The following is a 17,898-nucleotide window of genomic DNA, read 5'->3' on the forward strand; positions in this document are numbered from 1 at the left end:
TCCTTGGGCTTCGCCAGTGGTCCTCGTGCAAAAAAAGGATGGCTCCATCAGGTTTTGCGTGGATTATCGTCGACTAAACAACATCACACGCAAGGATGTTTATCCCCTGCCACGCATTGATGACGCCTTGGATTGCCTTCAAGGTGCGGAGTTTTTCTCTTCACTGGATCTGCGCTCTGGATATTGGCAAGTACCAATGGCTGAACCAGACCGTCCAAAAACGGCGTTTGTGACCCCTGACGGCTTATATGAATTTAATGTAATGCCCTTCGGTCTTTTGCAATGCGCCTGCGACTTTTGAAAGAATGATGGACAGTGTCCTCAGGGGACTTAAATGGCACATCTGTCTTTGCTATTTAGACGACATAGTTGTATTCTCGGCGAATTTCGAAACTCATCTTTCCCGTCTGGAACAAGTTCTCCAGTGCCTTACGGCAGCCGGGTTGCAACTTAACTTCAAGAAATGTCGTTTTGGCGCCCGCAAACTCACAATTCTCGGCCACGTCGCTTCAAAAGAAGGAATATCGCCAGACCCTGCCAAGCTGCGTGCCGTTGCCGAGTACCCCAAGCCTACTACCCTAAAGGAGCTTCGTAGTTTCATAGGCTTGTGTTCCTATTTTCGGCGTTTCATACGCAATTTTGCCTCTATAATTGCCCCTCTGACTCAGCTTCTCTCCCGTAGCACGGACCTCTCTGGCTGGAATTCCCATTGCGATGAGGCATTCACGGCGCTACGCCGGCTACTCATCTCTCCGCCAGTTCTCCGCCACTTCGATCCCAATGCACCCACTGAAATTCACACGGATGCAAGCGGTGTCGGCCTCGGTGCCATTCTCGCTCAACGCAAGGATGGCTGCGACGAGTACGTTGTCGCCTATGCCAGCCGTACACTAACGAAGGCAAAGTCCAACTATTCCGTCACGGAAAAGGAGTGCTTGGCTATCATTTGGGCTATAGGAAAATTTCGCACCTACCTTTACGGACGCCAGTTTGATGTTGTCACAGATCACCATGCCTTATGCTGGTTAGCGTCCATGAAAGATCCTACTGGCCGCCTCGCTCGTTGGGCTTTATGCCTTCAGGAATACGATATCCGTGTTGTTTATCGCTCAGGACGCAGACATTCAGACGCCGATGCACTATCCCGTTCTCCACTGCCTCCTGACCTTGCCTGCCTATCAACTGCCATTTGCGATTCGTCATCGTTGAGCATCACTGACATGCCATCCGAACAGCGCAAGGATCCCTGGATCAATACTTTGCTCGACGTCCTCTCTCACAGTTCGTCAGAAACGACTTCACGCTCCCTCTCTCGTCAAGCAAGACACTTTGCTGTCCGTGAAGGCTTGTTGTATCGCCGCAATTACGTGACGGATGGCCGTAGGTGGCTCCTTGTCATTCCTCGTCATTTGCGTTCGGACATCTGCGCTGCCTTTCACGATGACCCCCAGTGTGGCCACGCTGGAGTATTTAAGACTTACTCTCGCCTTCGTCTAAGATACTACTGGCGCGGCATGTATCGGCACGTTCGCCAGTACGTTCGGTCATGCACCACGTGTCAACGACGCAAGACGCCTTCTCACAGCACTGCTGGCCCTTTGCAACCCTTAACCTGCCCAGCGAGACCATTCGACCGCGTCGGAATTGATATTTATGGTCCTCTACCCAACTCTCTTTGAGGCAACCGGTGGATTATCGTCGCCGTGGATCATTTAACACGCTACGCTGAAACATCTGCGCTGCCTGCTACCACTGCGAAAGACGTTGCGTCCTTTCTTCTTCACCATCTCATTTTGCGACACGGTGCACCTCGTGAATTACTCAGTGACCGTGGACGCGTGTTTCTCTTGAACTCCGTCGACGAGCTACTCAAGGCATGTCGCACTGTCCATAGGAAATCCTCGGCATACCATCCCGAAACCAATGGCATGACAGAACGCTTTAACCGTACCCTTGGAGATATGCTTGCCATGTACGCCTCTGACGACCACACTAATTGGGACCAAGTGCTCCCTTTTGTCACGTACGCGTACAACTCTGCGCCACAAACAACCACTGGCTTTTCTCCTTTCTTCCTTCTGTACGGACGTGAGCCATCATGCTCCATGGACACCATTCTCCTTTACAGGCCTGATGTTTCCGAAGCGACGCCTGTTTCCGAAGCAGCTGCTTATGCCGAAGAGTGTCGTCAACTCGCTCGCTCATTTACCGCACAAGACCAATGGCGCCAGAAAACTGACCACGATTCCTCTGCGTCTACTGTACACTATAACCCAGGAATGCTGGTTTGGCTCAGGGTCCCGTCTACCCCTCCTGGTCTTTCCCCGAAGCTTTCGTCGAAATACCATGGCCCCTACCGTGTGGTGCGGCAAACATCTCCTGTCAACTATGAAGTTGAGCCCATTGATCCACCCTCGGACCAACGCTGCCGTGGGCGTGAAACAGTACACGTATCACGCCTCAAACCGTGCTATGACCCCCTTGTCGTGTCCTTTCCCTAGGTCGCCAGGTTGGCTCCTTTCTGCGCGGGGAGTAATTGTACCGAAGCATAGTGGCGCCAGCTCTGTGCCAGCGTGAAAGAAGACGTTGACGTCCGTGTGTGGCTCGTGCTTGCCGGGTTCCTGCCTGTACCAGCTTGTTGCGGCTAACGTTTCTGGAATAATAACCTGTGTTTTTACGCAACCTTGCTCGTTGCACTTTGTATATTTCCGCCCCTGTTTCGTTCTCTTTCTCTCTCTCACCTATCAGGGTTATCAATGGCGACGACGTAGCAGGGAGTATAGAGGGACTTGCCCAATTTATCTGTTACCTGTTTATGGTGATGATGATGATGATAGAGACAGTGTCACCACATTACGGCTCGAAAACAGATTCGCTCTTGAAACAACGGATAATAGGTGCATGCAACCGATGATGATGTTAAATCCACAGCCAAGGCTCGTACCCACTCAGGGGGATCGTGCAATAATCGATGACTTAATTCAGTGACACTTTTTCTATATTCAATACCCATACCCCCCCCCCCCCTCAAATAAAAAGACCAAAATCGGTCATTTTCATCCTCTTTGAAAGGCGCCTTCCTATTTTTTCCGAACGCATGCACTCTTTCAGCTGATGGTAACTATTTTTTGCTAGTTCTTTCTTTCCTATTTCGAACCGTGAGATAGTGCAACACAAACAAAGAAGATTGGATGTGTACGCCTGGAAAAAGAAATAATAAAAATATGAATGATTCCAACGATGTCGGCCGTCGTCTTCGTCTTTGAAAGCTATTTCCAGGTTTTGTTCCAATCGCCTGTTTCAATGTAGAGAATATTATTTTTCTTGCTATTTGAGGTTTCTTTTTTCTAAATAGGAAACACTGTGATATATGTAGGGGTTTGAGTGTATAAAGACGTAACTTTTAGCCCGTATGTCCGCTCACCATCCATATCCGGCGTGGTCTAGTGGTTAGGATACCTGGCTTTCACCCAGGAGGCCCGGGTTCGATTCCCGGCGTCGGAACTGTATGGTCTCATGGTGTAACGGTTAGCACTCTGGACTTTGAATCCAGCGATCCGAGTTCAAATCTCGGTGAGACTCGCTTTTTTTTTAGTAAGCTTTACAGTTCATTTTTCTTTCTATGTGCGAAACATGCATAGACTCATCCACTCCTTTTGTTGATGTTCTCTTGGTTCCACTCGTGATGCTCAATGTATATTCTATTCAATATCTTATTATGTATTAACAGAATTGTGCCAGAACTTTCAGTTTGTGTGAAACTTTATGCAGACGACTGTATTTCATATGAAAAGGTATCTTCAGTTAATGATATGGTTGCTCTAAATATTGACCGGGCAAAGGTTATTGCAAGGTGAGAAAAATGGCAAACGTCAAATATTATAATAACACTGTTCATATGCGTAATGCCAATGAAAAGACCTCTTCATTCCCATATGCTGCGTCTAGTACACCACCATGACATATAAGAGAGTACAAATACTTCATTCAGTTTAACTCATTCAGTTTAACTAATCGTAAAAAACTCATTCAGTTTAACTAATCGTAAAAAATTTACAGTGCATACAGCATAAGATAGTTTGGTTGATTTTTAACTCCCTGCGGCCACACATCTGACAGCCCCGGTGACGAACCGCGACGAAGTGGTGTGATGTCTATATCGGGCTGATGTCTCCCCTTCCCCCCTTCTCCTTAAAAACGCCATTGCAGGCCTCCGCGATCGCCTACTGGCACGCGGCGGGCATTTTTGGAGGCTAAGGACCACCAATTTTCATTTAGATTTGTCTTAGAAGTGCTCTTCAGACCGGAAAAAAACCCAACCATTTTAAATTTTTTGAGAGTTCAATGAGACTTTTTTTGCAGATAGCGCAGATGATTGAATGTCATAAAAAGAATTGCTTAACCATATGACACATTCAGAAACCATCACATCAAACCCAATATGAATATTTAGCCTGCTTTAACATTGCTAAGGTCCTGTAAACTTGTACACATACTTCTTGTTATGTGAGAATTCACGTATAACCCTTGTTGGCGTTCGGAGCTTTATGTGAAACATAAATGGGGATAGAAAAACTATTAATGTCAATTTATGAAGCGAGCGCACATTGAGTAAAACATATGATTGTGGAGTAACAGCAGAGGTAACGTTCGTTAATTTTTTTGGTAACACTAATGGCAACGCGTTACATGTTTTTCGAGATAACGTAGGGTGGTAACGCGTTCCTGTTTTCTTAGAGTATTGTAACGTATTTAGTTACTTCTTTTTTGTAACGTGTACTACACCGCCTGTGAAGATTCAGAAACGCATTCCGAGAAAATGAAATTGAGAACAAACCAGTGTCTCTGAAAAAAAAATGTTTAGCATAGCTCAAGAAGAAGACTGGCAAAAGCTGATGCGCCGCAGTCAACACCATTGGCTGTCAATTTTTAAAAAATACCGTAGCACAGATGTGGAAAAATACATGAAGGCACAATGTAAAGAAATGGAAGAGTGGTGTTAGGATGAGGAAAAAAACTAAGGGATCCCTTTATAGAAGTAAAACAAATAAATGGAATTGTTCAACCGGAACATACATGCAGTCACTAGCAAGAGTGGAATCAATCTCATGATGTGAAAAAACTCAAGCAAACTATGGAAAGACTACACAAAAAATCTGTTAAATAAAAACGTTATTGTGGAACAGCCTCTGAGTCACAACAAGAACCAAAACTTTTAGAAGTTAACATAAGGTAGACTATAACAATGCAGCAAAGTGGACCAGACAACGTCCGTATAAAACTGGTTGAGACACTTAGGCCAGAGACCGACACCACAAGAATCTGTCAAGTTCGGAAAACTGCAGAATGGCAAATAGACTGGAGCAGGCTTTATTACAGTTTATATAAAAAAGGAAAAGTGATGCGAAAAAATTCTCCTGCCATAGAACCTACTTTAATACGCAATAATAGTAAGCTAACCCTTAAAATATTGCATAAAAGCTTAAAGCCTTGCACGGGGAAAAAGAGATGCAACAAAGCAAGCGGGTTTCAGAGAAGGGCATGATACTAAAGATGCAACTTGAGAAATGAGATTATCGCTTATATTTCCGAGTTGTACTACCCAGTTTTTGACTTCAACTTCATAGTGGATTAGCATTATTAACAGAACGATTGGGGGAGGGGGAGCACCATCATCATCATCCTAGTGTATAGGTATCAGTTGAATGTAAAAAAAAAAAGCTCGCTCATCTAGGGGTTCGATTCTCGCATAAGGGGAGGGAGGAGCCAGGTTCCGATTCCTCACAAGCCTGTTTTTTTTTTTTAGTTATACTCCAGTTTTACCCCTTTTCAGAGCATTTTCTTTATTCCAACATGCCAGGATTTTAAATATTTCTAGTATTTGTTCCATAACTATATTTATTTGTGATCATGCAAGACTGCTTGAATATTACTGCCCACTGCTGCAATGTATAGGCTTTTTGATACATTTGCTTACAAGTTTGTCTTTTTTTCAGTTATTGTTATGATTGTGAAATCTGTATTCAATCTTCCTGCTTCATGTCTTGTTCTCTACACTGGTTTTTCTAGCTTTGAAAGAAAAAAAATGTGGTGTCATCACCCCCGGAAGCGGTGGTGCTGGGTCCAGGCACGCTGGTCTCGTTGGGCGATTGCACAAAGAAAGCCATTTCTTGAAGCCACGGTTTTGTTGGTACTGGATTCGAGTAAAATTGGAGAAAGGAGGACTTAGCAGGTGTCTCTATTTGCTTCCCATCCTACGGCTAACATTGCTTGTAAATGAGCACTGCCTCACCACGGAGGTCTAGTGGCTAAGGTTTTCAGCTACTAAGCCGCAGGTCGCAGGATCGAATTCAGGCTGCGGCGGCTGTATTTTAGATGGAAGCGAAAATGCTGTAGGCCCGTGTGCTCAGATTTGGTTGCACGTTTGAGAACTTCGAGTGGTCGCAATTTACGGAAGCCTCCACTACAGCGTCTCTCATAATCGTATGGTGTATTGGGACGCTAAACTTTACATATCTCTCATCAATGAATATACGAGCATTTTCCACGCCACAACACCGAGAATACTTTTTTAAACTACTTACCCCCGATGTTCTCTTTTTCTTAGTTTCTCTTTTTCAATTGTTCCTGAAACCGCCTCATGCGTCTTTCTTTTGCAGCATCTGTGGATACAACAAACTCGGGAAATGCTGTGTATAGTCTCGGTTGTATCGCTTTACTCAAGAAACGGGCTTTGGTCTTCCCTCACAAATCTAAACCGAAACGCTATCTCCTTCCATATGCGCGAGTTGGAGCCTCCCTTTTTGTGGCTTGGACGACAACACATCATAATGCTTAATAGAGAGCCATGTTTCACTAAGACGTAATACAATGAAGGTTTGGCAGTAAACCACATCGTATTCGTTTTTCTGCCCACAAGAAATCGGAGAGGAGTATCACGTGATGCATATCTACGCTATTGTGTTAATGCAGCCTGTGGCGTAGGCCCATGGAGGCATGAATTGCAGATGTAGGTATTCTAGGTGCACGTAAATACTAACTGAGAAGCTTGCGGCTGCGTAAAGTGGGTAGGTACACTAATGAAACTGAAAAACTAGGGTAGATGTGCTGAGTAATATTCGCTAATCTATCTTATCCTACCATTCTGTATTGATTTACGCCGTGTTAAGCTAATGATTTCGAGGGCATTAATACGTAAGCGGGAAGAGAGTGTGATTTGTAAATACACTTGAAGTGCCGGAAGTACGAAGGCAGATCGTTCATATTTACCAACGTTCAGCGACTGAGAGCACTTGGTCCTTTAGTGCGGAAGAGCCGAAAGCTGTTATACAGCGCTTCGAGATAAAAAAACAGACCGGCACACTAATGTTTCACAGTTATACCCTGCGCTGGCAAGTGTAAAAAAATTTGGCTCTAAAACATGGGTTGGTCACACGCGTATTGTACGTGCCCTCCTCCAAAAACTAAACATTCTCTATCGAAATTTTTTATGTGATCAGCGAAATCTAAAATGAGAAGTTGATGATTGCCAATAAGCTATTTTTTGCAGTGAAGTTCGGCAGAAGTACTCGCAGGTTAGCGAGATAAGGAGGTATAAAATGGACAGGAGGAGGAAGCAACAAAAGGGAGAAGGCAGGGAGGTTAACCAGAAAGACATCCGGTTGGCTACCCTACACTGGGGGATTAGGGAAAGGGACAAGAAAGACGAAAAAGAGGGAAGAAAGGGAAAAGAAAAAAAAGGTGGGGGAGAGACTGACAGTAATTTCGCTGCAGCGTGTAGAACTCTACCGCATGTCAGAGGCGTTCACACAAGCCTGTCTTTCTCAGGAAACACAGCAGGGCTTTCACTGCCTTGGGGGATGTCAAGGCATGTGGACGCTGCTGTAATAGCACCTGCACAGAAAGAGGCCGATCATCCTGTCGCCGCATTGCGTTGGCAAGTACTTGGCTATCTGAGGCAAATCGAGGACAATGGCACAGCAGGTGTGCGATATTTTCGTCGGTGCCGCAAACATCGCTCGCCGCACTATAATAATTCCGATTAACGTAGTATAAGCTTTCGTGAAAGCAACTCCCAGCCAAAGACGATAGAGAAGCGAAGCTGCACGTCGATGTAGGCTGGGTGGAGGCCGGAGTTGTAGTGAAGGGTCGAGCTCCTGCAGTCTTGTATGTCGTATGCTTGGTGTGTTCCACTCAGTCAGTGTGAGACTGCGGGCCAGTTGACGAATCTGCCTCGCCGCATCCGCTCATGGAAGAGGAATCGGAACGCTGTTTGCTTCTTTATGTGACGTGCGAGCAGCATGATCTGCAGAATCATTGCCGCCTATACCACAATGCCCAGATAACCACTGAAAGACGATGTCATGGCCGTTTTGTATTAAAAGGTGGGGAAGTTTCACGGTTTGGTAGGTCAAGTGGTCGTGGCACCCGCGTCGGAGAACTGATATCAGGCACTGTAAGGCTGGTTTTGAGTCAGAAAACAGATAAAGAAACTAGGTAAATATGGAGAAAAAGTGATCGGGACATGGTTGAAGGAGTCCGAAGTCGGGGCATCGATTAGCGAGAAATTATGGGCTGGCTGGGAGATCGTAGTCTGCACAACAGTTCAGTACGGAATCCATCCAGAGAGACGAAGGAAGAAGGCAGAAAACGAATAAAAAAGCGAAGATAGAAAGAGAGAACAAGGGCTTCTCACCCGCATATAGCAGCATTCCTCGCGAGTACGCTTTCACACAGAGACCTAAACCCATGCCGGGAAGAAGGCTCCGAACATGATGAGACGAGCTGACGCGAATGCAGCGTATTCTTGGCTCCTTTCATTCGTTTTGGTAGGTGTTTTTGTTAGTGTACCGGCATATATACCCATATCGTAAGCCCTACCCAGCCATCGTAAAATATTGCGGAGTGTGGATGGGTGTTTGAACCCTCGAAGACCTCATCTGTCCTCTGGCTTCATTGGAGGAAGAAAAGTGACCTTAAGTTCGTATTAAAAGCACGTTTTTCTTCGAATTTTCTTATAACTCTACAGGGTATAAGACAACTTCCACGTGTGTTGACACCGTGACGTTGGCATGGTTTCGTTGGATGTGCAGGCGAAAAAAAATTAAGGTATTTTTTTTGCTCTAACGTTTGTTTTGTCCTCTGCTTCAAGGGCAATGAAACAATCAAAGCATATCCATGGACTGAATGATGATGAGTGGGTGAAGCGTCCGTCAGCCTGCCCGTGCTTCCGTATTTCCGCACGACCATCCGTGCGTTCATCCATGCGTCCGTCTGTCTTTCCGAGCGTCCGTCAATGCGTCCGTCTATCCGTCTGTCCGTCTGTTCATGCGTCCATCCGTTCATGCGTCCATCCGTCCGTACGTCCGCCCGTATATCCATCCGTTTGCCGTTCGTGCGCCCATCTAGGGATCCCTCCAAGTATCGCCATCAGCCATCTCGCATGCCTTTGGCACATACCCGCTCTGGAGCAGGTATGTGCCACCAGTGGTTACATACATTCATACATACATACATACATACATACATACATACATACATACATACATACATACATACATACATACATACATACATACATACATACATACATACATACATACATACATACATACATACATACATACATACATACATACATACATACATACATACATTCATACGGAGGAGACACTCCCACGCCCTAAGGGGCACCTAGAAAAAAAAGAAAAGCTACATTGCTCAGAAATGTTGCCATTTAGGTGTTATGTCAATATACACATTGTGTTAGCTTGATCAATAAGCAAAGTTCAATTGCGGGTGATGGAATAAATATACACAGCGTGCTATGATTGGCACATGCCCACGAGAACAATCCTCAGGCGTTTAATATAGCAGCAGCAGATGCGCTTCAGAAGCTCTAGCCAATTTGATTTATGATCTGCTTTGGTTTGGCGGCCAGTCTAAACGAACCTGACCGTCCACACGAAGTCGACACCTTCTGCAGGTAGAGCGAATGAAAATAGTGAAGGCTTTCCCTCGCCTTGAGAATCGAGCGGAGTGTCTCAAAGTTGCAACGTTGTATCGCTGAGAAAAAAATGGCAGGTTGCATCCCCTGGTCAACATTCTTGTTAAAAGCGGAGCATATGGGTAAATAAAAAAACACCTAAATTTACTTCAGCCTACACCTCATAGGAACTCTTATAGGTCCTTCATAGTTGCTGCGTGTCGAGTGAACAAAGCCTTCTGGGTTGTTTGGCCTGTTGTGGACAAGCTTAGGCTGAATACTCTCATCCGCCATTCTTTGCCCACGTGAAGTCCTTCAGGACGTCACGTCGACGCAGCGCCTATAAGCTAACACACACACGCTCAATGTCAGCTTGCATTTGTAACGTGGCGCAATCCTGACATTTCATCTGAAAGAATGCAGGATAAGTAGTAAACCGAACGGCCCAGACCGTGTAAAACACAACATTCTAGGTGAAAGACGCTGCTGAGAAATTTTGTTAGTGCAATCAAAATTTGGATATAACGATGTTAGCCACCTTCAGTCAACTGAACCGAATTTAGCCACGGTATAAATATTTGTTGCGGCAATATGTGTGACCTACTTGTTTATGCTGAGGCAGCCTGGTACACTCACTTGGTGCAGGAGCTGTTTGCTGCTGCTAGCCTCATATCCCACCCTATGTGATCTGGTTACTTGATGTGGCACCGGTATTATCTTGCTTTCTTTCTCCAGCAATACGGCATTGCGACTTTTACCTACGCAAGATCGCATATATTACTGTGGCCTGTAACGAATCATCTTATGGGTGAACGTATTTATGACTTTCCGCGAGAAGTGGTTTTAAAACCCTTACGCATAAAAAGACGGCAACTGGAAGTGTCACAATAGAGATTCATGATAAATAATTCAAGAAACAAACAAACAAACAAACAATAAATAAATAAATGGATAAATAAATAAATGCGCTACGTCTAAACATTTCACACCTGATGGCGTTTCACAGTGTATTGCTACATCCATATTGAAAGCCTCTTTAAAAATACGTGTTCGCCAAACGAAGAGGAGGTAGATCTCTCTCGTCTCGGGCTCTGAAATGAGCCTGCAAGTAAATAATGAAACGATTGTTGTAGATATATTGAGTAAATAGGCTGCAGACTACAGTCTATTGACTCGTCATTCAATTAACAGTAGGTTCTGCAAAATAAAAGACAAGAACGCCAGATACCTAAATGACACTGAATTTTATGTAACTGAAAAAAAAGAAAGAAGACAAAGAGGAAGTCATTGGTCAAGGAGAAAGATTGTCACATTGTAAGGAAGAACCGGGGATGAAATCATTCTATTGACTTGTCATCCACGGAACAATGTGTTTTGCAAAAGAAAAGGAATGCACACCAGCTAACTAAATGACACTGAGTTCGAAGTCATTGAAAAAAGGAAGAAGACCATCAGGAAGTAGTTGGTTAAAGAGAAAGATATTGTACTTTGAAAAAAAAACCGTGAATAAATCAGTCTATTCACTTGTCATTCACGTAACAATATGTTCTGCGAAAGAAAAATGAAGAATGCCAGCTGCCTAAATGATACTGAATTCAATGCCACTAAAAAAAAAAGAACACACTGAACAGATAATTGGTCAAAGAGAAAGAATGTCACACTGAGCGGAAAACTGGTGAAGAAGTCTGTCTATTCACTCGTTATTCACGTAAATATATGTTCTGCAAAAAAAAAAAGGCATGAACACCAGCTACCTAAACGACACTGAATTCAAATAACTGAAAGAAAATGACGAAAACAATCAGGAAGTAATTAGTCAAAGAGAAAAATTGCCAAATTGTGAGCAAGAACCGGTGAAGAAGTCCCTCTAGTGACTCGTGGTTGACTTAAAAATATTTTCTGTGAAGAAAAGAGATGAACGCCAGTTACCAAATTGACGTTCAATCCTATGCCACTGAAGAAAAGTATGAAGACAATGAGGAAGTCATACGTCAAAGAGAAAGATTGTCGTACTGTGAAGAAAAACCGGCGATTGAATCCATCTCTTGACTGGTCATTAGAAAATATGTGTTCTGCAAAAAAAAAATAATGAACGCCAGCTATCTAAACAACACTAAATTCTATTTCACTGAAAAAAAAAATAAGACCATGAGGGGGTCATGTGTCAAAGAGTAAAGTTGAATTGTCATGAAGAACCGGTGATGAAGTTATGGACAAAGCTAATATTTCTTTTCTTTTCAGTCCTACGTTTACATGTGATGATTGTTGACTATTTATTGTTTGCTTTACAGTATTCCAGTAGGCGAACAAAATACAAAGAAATTGAAAGAGTACAGTTCGCACTGCTGCAGGGCGGCTCATTGGTCCAGGGGTATGATTCTGGTTCAGGGTGTAAGTGGTTCCGGGATCAAATTTCACATGAGCGCATTAATTTGTCTTTTTTTGATAGACAATTACCTACAACATGACCAAATATGCGTGTTCGTCTTAAATGCCGAATTTTCTGTTGACAGCAACTCGGTTAAGTAGGGTATTACTGCATGCATAGCCAAGAAAAAACCGTCATATTCGTGCTAGCCATGTGCTCTGTACATCCTCTTCTTCCTTTCCATCCTCTCCTTCTTCTGCTTCGCCTTCAAACCAGGCGCACCAATCTGTACGGTGATTGATTCAATAACAAAAGAAGGAGTAAGGTAATCCACAAATGTGTCTCTATAGTTAGAAGCGCAAGACATTTTTGGAAAGACCGGGATATGCGATAGGCGTATTTTTTCGGTATGAGAGGCTATCGGTATCGTACTTCTTAAGTCAATTTTGTAAATCACATCTGGTAACTTCTCTTCTGTAACCATTGTATGCGATTGCTTAAGTACGTTATCAATACATCGATTCATTCAATGAATTTAGTTGAAAATATGCGGTTGCGTTCATGTGGTTCTTCAAAATTTTTCACTGTGCTTACTTCTGTTTAGATCCCTATTTTCACAAGTGTCATCCAGCTGGCAAACCGGAGATTTGCAAATGTTTAGCTTGTCAGTTATTCACCTTCACATTTATGTTTATTTATTTCTGCAATCGGTGAGTTCTTAGAAAGATGTCACCATGTTTTTATCGTTCTCTCCATCTGGCTCGTTGGTGTGCTTGTATAATTCTCGCACTGAGTGCGAGAGGTACCGGGTTCCAAACCCAAATGAGCCCGTATATTTTTTTTGTCTTTTTTGACAAAATACGTAAATATTTCCTTAACTTTGACGATATATTGACAGTGCACTATATGCGAATATTTATGCTGCTTGAACTCTTGCTAAGAAATTTCGAGAATGTATGTTCCAAAAGCACAATATCACCATAAGACATCATCATTGAGTGACAATTTTTCTATATTCAATACCCATACCCCCCTCTCAAATAAAAAGACCAAAATCGGTCTTCTTCATCCTCTTTAAAGGCGCCTTCCTATCTTTTCCGAACGCATGCACTCTTCTAGCTGATGGTAATTATTTCTTGCTAATTCTTTCTTTCCTATTTTGAACTGCGAGATAGTGCAACACAAACAAATAAGATTAGATGTGTGCGCCTGGAAAAACAAATAATGAAAATATGAATGATCCCAGCGATGTCAGCCGTCTTCTTCCTCCGTGAAAGCCACTTCCAGGTTTTGTTCCAAATGCCTGTTCCATTGTAGAGAATATTATTTTTTCTTGCTATTTCAGGTTTCTTATTTTTAAGTAGGTGATATTTTAAGTAGGTGATATTCATAGTGGTCTGAGATTATAAAGATGTAACTTTTAGCCCGTATGTCTGCTCGCCACACATATCCGGCGTGGTCTAGTGGTTAGGAAACCTGGCTGTCACCCAGGAGGCCCGGGTTCAATTCCCGGCGTCGGAAGTGTGTGGTCTCATGGGGTAACGGTTAGCACTCTGGACTTTGAATCCAGCGATCCAAGTTCAAATCTCGGTGAGACCCGCTTCTCTTTTAGTAAGCTTTACCGTTCATTTTTCTTTCTATGTGCGAAAAATTCATAGACTCATCCACTGCTTTTGTTGATGTTCTCTTTGTTCCACTCGTAATGCTCAATGTATATTCTATTATTCAATATTTTATTCTGTATTAACAGAATTGTGAAGGAACTATCATTTCGTGTGAAAGTTCATGCAGATGACTGTATTTCATATGAAAAGGTATTTTCAGGTAATGATATGGTGGCTCTAAATATTGTCCGGGCAAAGGTTACTTCATGGTGAGAAAAATGGCAAACTTCAAATATTTTTTTAACACTTTTCATATGCGTATTACCAATGAAAAGACCTCTTCATTCCCATATGCTGTGTCTAGTACACCACCATACAGAGTACAAATGCTTACGCCTAGGGATCACTAATAATGTTTCTCGGAATAAGTCCGTTGACAACGTTGTTTCTAATTCAATGTGGAAGCTGTTTCTTTAAGACGCTCATTGAAGTTATCTGCATCATCTGTTAGTTTGACAGATTTCTGCATTCGACCTATACTGGAATATTCTGTGAATATTTGAAACTCATTCAGTTTAACTAATCGTAAAAAAATTACAGTGCATACAGCATGAGATAGTTTGGTTGATTTTTAACTCCCAGCGGCCACACATCTGACAGCCCCGGTGACGAACTGCGACGAAGTGGCGTGATGTCTCAATCGTGCTGATGTCTCTCGTTCCCCCTTTCTCCTTAAAAACGCCATTACTGGTCTCCGCGATTGCCTACTGGCACGCGGCGGGCATTTTTGGAGGCTAAGAACCACCAGTTTCCATTTAGATTTCCACTAGAAATGCTCTTCAGACAGAAAAATACCGCAATCATTTTAAATATTTGAGAGTTCAATGGGACTTTTCTTGCAGATAGCGCGGAAGATTTTATGTCATGGAAAAAATGGCTTAACCATATCCCACAATCAGAAGCCATCACATCAAACACAACATGAATATTTAGCCTGCTTTAACATTGCTAAGGTCCTGTAAATTTGTGCACATACCTCTTGTTAAGTGAGAATTTGCGTATAACCCTTGCTGGCGTTAGGAGCTTTATGTGAAATATAAATGGGAGATAGAAAAACAATTATTGTTAATTTATGAAGGAAGCACACATTGAGTAAAACATATGATTGTGGAGTATCATCAGAGGTAACGTCCGTTAATTTTTTTGGTAGCACTAATGGCAATGCGTTACATGTTTTTCGAGATAACGTAGGGTGGTAACGCGTTCCTGTTTTCTTAGAGTATTGTAACGTATTTAGTTACTTCTTTTTTGTAACGTGTACTACACCACCTGTGAAGATTCAGAAACGCATTCAGAGAAAATGAAATTGAGAACAAACCAGTGTCTTTCAAAAAAAATCTTTAACATAGCTCAAGAAAGAAGACTGGCCAAAGCTAATGCGCTGCTGGCAACACCATTGGCTGTCCATGTTTACAAATACCGTAGCACAGATGTGAAAAAATACACAAAAGCACAATGTAAACATATTGAAGAGTGTTATTAGGATGAGGAAAAGAAAAAAAAGGGACGCCTTCATCGAAGTAGAACAAATAAAAAGAATTGTTTAACCCAAACATGCATGCAGTCACTAACAAGAATGGAATTGATCTCATTATGTGAAAAACTCAAGCAAACTATGGAAAGAATACACAACACCGAAAATCTGTTGAATAGAAACGTAATTGTGGAACAGTCTTGGAGTCAGAATAAGAACAAAAACTTTTAGAAGTTGACATAGGGTAGACTATAACAATGCAGCAAAGTGGACTAGACAACGTCCGTATAAAACTGGTTGAGACACTTAGACCAGAGACCGACACCACAAAAATCTGTCAAGTTCGGAAGACTGCAGAATGGCAAATGGACTGGAGCAGATATTTTTACTACAGTTTATATAAAAAATGAAAGGTGATGCGAAAAAATTTTCGAACCATAGAACCTTATTAAATACCCCATAATAGTAAGCTAACCACTAAAATATTGCATAAAAGCTTAAAGCCTTGCACGGGGAGAAAAAGATGCAACAAAGCAAACGGGTTTCAGAGAAGGGCATGATACTAAAGGTGCCACTCGAGAAATGAGATTATCGCTAATATTTCTGACTTGTACTACCCAGTTCATGACTTATCCTCCGTAGTGGATTAGCAACAATAACAGAAATATTGGGGAAGATGGAGCGTCATCATAATCTTCCTAGTGTATACGTAACAATTGAAAGTAAAAAAAAAGCTCGTTTATCTAGGGTTTCGATTCTCGCCTAAGGGGCGGGGGAGTCAGGTTCCCATTCCGGACGACCCTGTTTTTTATGTAGGTATACACCGGTTTTACCCCTTTTCAAAGCATTTTATTTATTCCAGCATGCCAGGATTTGAAATATACCTAGTATTTGTGTCATAACTATATTTGTTTGTGTTCATGCAAGACTGCTTGAATATTACTGCCCTCTGTTGCATTGTAGAGGCTTTTTGATACGTTCGCTTACAAGTTTGTCTTTTCTTCACTCATTGTTATGATTGTGAAATCTGTATTCAATCTTCCTGCTTCATGTCTTGTTCTCTACACTGGTTTTTCTAGCTTTGAAAGAAAAAAAAAGTGGTGTCATCACCACCGGTATCGGTGGTGCTTGGTCCAGGCACGCTGGTCTCGTTGGGCGATTGCACAAAGAAAGCCATTTCTTGAAGCCACGGTTTTGTTTTTACTGTATTCGAGTACAATTGGAGAAAGGAGGACTTAGCGGGTGGCCTTATTTGTTTCCCATCCTACGGTTAACATTGCTTGTAAATGAGCACTGCCTCACCACGGAGGTCTAGTGGCTAAGGTACTCAGCTACTAAGCCGCAGGTCACGGGATCGAATTCAGGCTGCGGCGGCTGTATTTTCGATGGAAACGAAAATGCTGTAGGTCTGTGTGCTCATATTCGGTTGCACGTTTGAGAACTTCGAGTGGTCAAAATTTCAGAAATTCTGCACTACAGTGTCTCCAATATACGTATGGTGTATTGGGACGCTAAACTTTACATATCAATCAATATATGAGCATTTTCCACCCCATAACACTGAGAATACTTTTGTAAACCACTTGCCCCCAATGTTTTCTTCTTAGTTTCTCTTTTTCAATAGTTCCTCAAACCACCTCATGCGTCTTTCTTTTGCAGCATCTGTGGATACAACAAACTCGGGAAATACTGTGTATAGTCTCAGTTGTATCATTTTACTGAAGAAACAAGCTTTGGTCTTCGCTTACAATTCTAAACTGAAACGGTATTTCCTTCCATATGTGAGAGTTGAAGCCCCCCTTTTTGTGGCTCGGACGACAGCACATTATCATTGACTATTAGAGAGCCATGTTGCACTAAGACGTAATTTATTGAACTTTGGAAAACAGGTTTGGCAATAAACCACATCGTATTCGTTATTCTGCCCACAAGAAATTTGAGAGGAGTATCACGTGATGCATGTCTACGCTATTACGTTAAAGCAGCCTGTGACGTAGGCCCATCGAGGCATGGAATGCAGACATAAGTATTCTAGTTGCACGTAAATACTAAATAGAAGCTTGTGGCTGCATAAAATGGGTAGTTACACTAATGAAACTAAAAACCAGGGTAGATGTGCTGAGTCATATTCGCTAATCTCTCTTATCCTACCATTCTGTATTGATTTACGCCATGTTAAGCGGGTGATTTTGAGGGCATGTTGACGTAAGCGGGACGAGAGAGTGGTTTGTAAATACACTTGAAGTGCCGGAAGTACGCAGAGAGATCGTTCATATTTACCAACGTTCAGCGACTCGGAGCACTTGGTCCTTTAGTGTGGAAGAGCGGAAAGCTGTTCTAATGCGCTTCGACATAAAGAAACCAACCGGCACATTAATATTTCACTGTAATACCCTCCGCTGGCAAG

At 42.7% G+C, this 17,898-nt stretch overlaps 3 non-coding genes across 3 annotated transcripts; all 3 read left to right on the top strand.

Moving 5' to 3' along the window:
* Window positions 1-3,432: 3,432 nt before the first annotated feature.
* TRNAE-UUC (transfer RNA glutamic acid (anticodon UUC)) lies at window positions 3,433-3,504 on the top strand. Its single transcript has one exon. It is a non-coding gene; the product is annotated as a tRNA-Glu (tRNA).
* A 6-nt stretch (window positions 3,505-3,510) lies between these two features.
* On the top strand, window positions 3,511-3,582 carry TRNAQ-UUG (transfer RNA glutamine (anticodon UUG)). Its single transcript has one exon. It is a non-coding gene; the product is annotated as a tRNA-Gln (tRNA).
* Window positions 3,583-13,802: 10,220 nt separating this feature from the next.
* TRNAD-GUC (transfer RNA aspartic acid (anticodon GUC)) lies at window positions 13,803-13,874 on the top strand. The gene has a single exon. It is a non-coding gene; the product is annotated as a tRNA-Asp (tRNA).
* The last annotated feature ends 4,024 nt before the right edge of the window (window positions 13,875-17,898 follow it).

Source organism: Rhipicephalus microplus, chromosome X (assembly GCF_043290135.1).
Source record: "Rhipicephalus microplus isolate Deutch F79 chromosome X, USDA_Rmic, whole genome shotgun sequence".
NCBI lineage: Eukaryota > Metazoa > Arthropoda > Arachnida > Ixodida > Ixodidae > Rhipicephalus > Rhipicephalus microplus.